Source organism: Benincasa hispida, chromosome 10 (assembly GCF_027475165.1).
Source record: "Benincasa hispida cultivar pf3 chromosome 10, pf3_genome.v1.1, whole genome shotgun sequence".
Lineage (NCBI taxonomy): Eukaryota > Viridiplantae > Streptophyta > Magnoliopsida > Cucurbitales > Cucurbitaceae > Benincasa > Benincasa hispida.
In genome coordinates, this window is record NC_143487.1 from 20,212,936 (window position 1) to 20,218,935 (window position 6,000).

Sequence of the window (6,000 nt, forward strand, 5' to 3'; positions counted from 1 at the left end):
TAAATGAAGCATCAAATGCCCCAAGTACCTCCCACTGAATGTTCTACCTAGGAGTACATTAACATAGACCATCCGACTACTGATTTTAATCTAAGTCATTTTAATACGCTAAAAAACAACTTTTGTCTTTGAAATTAAACAAGTTCAAGTAGTCATATTAAACTCTTTAATGGATTATCCTCAATCTTGCATGCATGCATCAAACTATCTAATTCACCTTTCCAGATAGGTTCCCAGGTAGGGGTGTTCCGTTTCCATCACCTTAAATACTCCAGCTTAGACAGAACCCGCCTTAGACAAAAGGTCCCTTATAGATAGATTCGCTACACTTTAACCTTTTATTAGTCAATTTAATCCTATTAAACTTATTAAAAGACTAAAGCCTAAGGTTGCCAATCATATTAGAACTATGGTCTGTTGGGGTTGATACCCTAAAGTCTCGTGTCCTGTAGTTTGTAAACAATTTGTACGAATACTTGTGATGTATAATATATGATATTTTACTTCACCTCTTGATTTTGCTCAGTTGAATGTTTTATTTGCTTTACCACAAACCAATAAATCTAAAATCCATGGTTATCTTTATGTAATTTAAGCATGTATGTGGTGACATACAAGTGGATCATATCTTAAGGAATAACCAAAATGGTCTGTAGTATATGGATATAGGAGGGAAACCTTATCCTGGTAATGCTACAGATGCGGCCCTCTTTGTGGAATGGTCATAAGTGTTATGACTTGTCACAGATGGTCTGGTCCTGATCATTCGTGTAGAGGACATGCGAGCGGGGCATCCTATACAAAAAGTTTGTATAAGACCTGACCACGGAGTGTTAACGTCTCATTATATAACACCGTTCATGACAGAGACTTTACTTCACTAGAATGACCATAGGTAACATGACCTCAATCCTAAGTGAGTTGGGAACTCCTGCCATTAAGGGCGGTTCTTTGATTTGCATGGGTACGAGTGCCCAGGTCGCCGACTCAAACCTACCACTTTGGGGATTCATCTAATTTGGGAGCTTGGAACTCAGCTACACAAGATAGAATTCACTCCTTCATCGATATAGGGGTAAGTAGATAGATAGCTCCCTTAAGAGCTGATTTCAGGGCTTGAACGATGTGGCGCCACACACCTTCTCTTGTCCCAAGAGGTGTTCACACATAGTTGGATTGTGTTGTATTGTTCATTAGAGGAATCAGTGGTACTTAAGGAGTGAGATGTAACTATAGGGGCAAAACAGTAAATTGGCCCAACTATACTTACGAGCATCTGCGAAGGGTCATCGTACTCATGATTGGTTATATCCGATGGACACAGAAATATTCTTGATAAGAAGAGTTCAGCTGTTGGTCTTTAGTGGAATGCCTGGCAGTTAACGGATGGTAGATCTCGTGGCTAAAGAGTTTAGTCAGCTATTCACGTACTGTTGGAGCTTCAAGCTATAGGTCCATAAGGTCCCTTTGGTAACTTGGATAAAGTTGAGAATAAGTTTTTGGGTCAGTTTGAGATGTTCAAATTGATAAGAGAGAGTTCGATTATATATGATATAATTGAACTGGTTAATTATATATGATATAATTGACTAAATGTATGAGATACATTATTTTGGATATAAATATGATTTATTTCAAGTAGAGGAGAAAACACTATAGTAGATATATGATATCAAACTATAGGTTAAGAATATAATATAATTATATTCATGATTTAATTAATTAGTCAGTTATGAGATAATTGGCCGAGTAATTCTCCGAAATCGTGCGAAAGTGGAAAGTTCGAATTCAGTTCTTGTAACTGAAGAATAAAAACGAAAATTATTTTCATTATGCGAGACACGAAAAAGATACGCAAGAAAAATCACTCACAGTGTGAAAGTATACGATCGCATAGCGTTGATAGCCTATACTATAGTGCTTGTCTTCCTTGTTTAGCGCGTTACGTTTGGTTACGTCGATAGCCTAAACGATCACCCACGATATCTAAACGATTGCTTACGTTTACTACACATCGTTTAGCGCGTCGAGCAGAACTAAACTATCGCTTACCATTTGATAGATGATCGTTTAGCTAAACCTACACGATCGTGTACCTTTTTCTAAACGACAAGCACCCGATTATACGATAGTCTTCTACTATCTTCCATTTGCTTGTTCGCACTACACAATCGTCTTTTCCTCCTTCCCTCTACCAATTCCATTAAAGTCCACCCACTTTAAGAATACCGAGGGCTTCGAGTGGTGGTGTTGTCCCTGGTTGCTGTTGGATCGTGCGCTGCTGATCGTGTAGATGATCGTGGTGTTGGTAGGCGACTATTTGTTAGACGATAAGAAGCGTGAGGAGTTCGCTTCCGATGGATTGAGTTTGATTGAAGAAAGTCTTCAACTGGTATGTTTCTCTCGGTCTTTTGTATTTTATTTGTTAAAGCATGCCAATAATTAGTCTTACCATGCATATCTGTATGGTAGAATGTATGTGTGGTAATTCTGTCATAATAAAATCGGAAAGATCCGCTTCTGCTCATAGGCACTCTTGTTTAAGAGTTCCTTTAAGGTCTATCTCCACCAAGTTTTAAAACATTTTTAAAACCATGATTCAAACCTAAGTTGGCATGCATGTCTATCTTATAGATTTTAGTTATAATTTCCTTTAACCTTTATAAAAGAAACAACTAAAACTACATTGCCACACAACTAGGTATTAATAATACTTATAAATTTAACCTATGTGTCATGTTTCATGCAATGTCCGGTCATTACTATACATAACTTTTATATACAAGTAACGAACCAAGCACACATGCTCCATACACCCTTATACTATAACATTTATAATATAATATGCATGTCAATGCCTTTATGCATGCATAAATATAACTCTTATATTATATGATGTATGAACATGCTCTTACGTAATTTAAATCATGCTTCTCTAAATCATAACACTTATAATAAAGAGATGATGCATGACCAATGCATAATCTAAGGTGGGATTTATTCTATATGGCATACCATATGACATATAAATAAACATACATCCTATGTACATTCACAAAGATTAATGGACCGGGATGAACCACTGCAAAACCAGAAATAAAAACTCTATCTATTACATTTTCCGTCAAGCAAACCGGTTCACAGGCGAACCAGGTCTTGAACCGTCCGGGCGAACCTCCCTATCGTTTAGTAAACGCGGCTAGGTATACGATTGAGCACCAATAATTATGTGATGAAACATGAGGTACCCGATCGTTTAGCGCACAAGACAAAAAACACGCGAGTTCTAAACGATCGTTTAGATGACAACGTAGCTACGAAGCCCAATCGTCTAGACAATCATTTAACAAACGATTTACCCCGCGATTGTATAGTCAGTAACTAAGCGATGAAGCTTGCTAAGCTACACGATCGTCTAATGCACACGCGTTAACCTGCTTCTAAGTATCCGATACTCAACGATCGTCTACCCCATCGTTTACACAACTCGACCAACACTTGGTCGTATTCATTCTCGAAGAACAACAACCCTTGCTATGAAGCTTCTTCACAAATGACTCACAGACTTAACAAACCCTCGATATTCTTGGTGTGAGAATCCAAGAGGTGTGGACTCTATTGGATTTGGTAGAGGGAAAGAGGAAACGAAGATCGTATACCACGACCAAGCAAGTGGGAGAATATCGGGTTATATTGTATAGACAATGCTTGATCGTTTAGGAAGTGATACACGATCATTTAGTAAATAGGCTGCGATCATATAAATGATCATTTAGTAAATGCACGGGCGCAGGATCATTTAGGAAATAGCTAGACAATTGTTTAGCAATTCCTATGCGTTCATTTAGATAAAGGCGCGCGTGTATACGATCGTGCAGAAACTTTGAGCTATCGTGTAGGCTCTCAGTTTGCCATGCGATAAGCACTATACAACTCATGAGCGAATTCACTAATCTCTTTGCAAAATGAAAACGATTTTCATTTTATTCTTCAGTTACGAAAACTGCATGAAACCTTCTACTATCACATAGTTACGAGAAAACGCTGGCACAATTATCCCATAATTGTCCAATTAAAAATAATAAATATAATCATATCATATTGGTTAACCTATGGTTTATTAATATCACATATAAACCATAATTTTTTCTCCTCCACTAGATACAAATCATATTTATATCATTTTCCTCCAAATAATGTATCTCATACATAATGTCAATCATATCATATATAATTAACCAGTTCAACCATATCATATATAATCGAACTCCCTCTTGTCAATTTGAACATTTCAAACTGACCCAAAAACTGATTCTCAACTTGAATCCATTAAGCTACCAAGGGGACCTTATAGACCTATGACTTAAAGCTCCAACGGTACGTGAATAGCTAACTAAACTCTTTAGCCGTGAGATCCACCATCCGCTAACTGCCAAGCATTCCACTAAAGACCAATAGCTAAACTCTTTTTACCACATATATATTTCTATGTCCATTAAATATAACCAATCAACAGTACAATAACCCTTCACAGATGCTCGTAAGTACAGCTAGGCCAATTCATCGTTTTACCCTGTAGTTACATCTAACTCCTTAAGTACCATTGATCCCTCTAATAAACAATACAACATAGTCTTACTATATGTGGATACCTCTCGGACCATGAGAAGGTGTATGGTGCCACATCGTTCAATCCCTGGAATAAGCCCTTAAGGGAGCAATCTATCTACTTACCCCTGCTTCGGAGAAGGAGTGAATTCCATCTTGTGTAGGTGAATTCCCAACTCCCAAATCAGACGAATCCCCAAAGTGGTAGGTTTGAGTCAGCGATCTAGCCACTCGCACCCATGCAAATCAAAGAACCGCCCTCAAAGGCAGAAGTTTCCAACTCATTTAGAATTAAAGTCATATTACCTATGGTCATCCTAATGAAGTGAAGTCTCTGTCATGAACGATGTTATATAACGAGACGTTAACACTTCGTGGTCCGGTCTTATACAAACTCCTTTGTATAGGACGCCCTCGCTCGCATGTCCTCACATAAATGATCAGGACCAAACCATCTGTAGCAAGTCACAACACTTGTAACTATTTTACAAAGCGGGCCACATCCGTAGCATTACCAAGATAAGGTTTCCCTCCTAATCCATATACTATAGACCATTTTGGTTATCACTTAAGACATGATAGATTTGTATGTCTCCACATATATGCTTAAGTTACAAATGACAACCAGGGATTTTAGTTTATTGGTTTGTGGTAAAGCAAATAAAACGTCCAATGTTCATAGTCCAATGTTCGGTGCATGGTAAGTTACGCTTCCTTACCTGACTCATTCTGGGGATATGTAGTACAAACTGTAACTTATATTTTGAATTGTGTTCCATCCAAGAGTGTGTTGAAACACCTTTGAGATTATGGAATGGTCGTAAAGGTAGTTTACGCCATTTCAGAACCTGAGGTTATCCAGCATGTGTGCTTGAGGCTAATCCTAAGAAATTGGAACCTCATTCAGAATATACCTAGGAATGAGAGGTGGTTATTTCTACGATCCAAAAGATAATAAAGTATTTGTGTCGATAAATGCTATATTTTTAAAAGAGGACCACATAAAGGAGCACAAACCACATAATAAAATAGTATTGAATGAGTTTTCCAGCAAAACTACTGAACCTTCAATAAGAGTTGTTGAAGAACCAAGTATATCGACAAGAGTTGTTGATGTTGGTTCATCTAGAAGGTCACATCCACCTTAAACGTTAAGGAAGCATAGTAGAAGAGTTTCGAACCCGTCTGTTCGTTATATGGGTTTAACAGAAGCCCTAGCCGTCATATATGATGGTGAAGTTGAAGATCCATTGTCATATAAGAAAACGATGAATGATGTTGACAAAGATAGGTGACTTGACTTAATTTATTGACCTTGTTGCATTAACCCCAACTTGATTGACCAATGAGAGAAACATAGGTGACTTGACCTTAATTTTGAGTGAGTTGTGA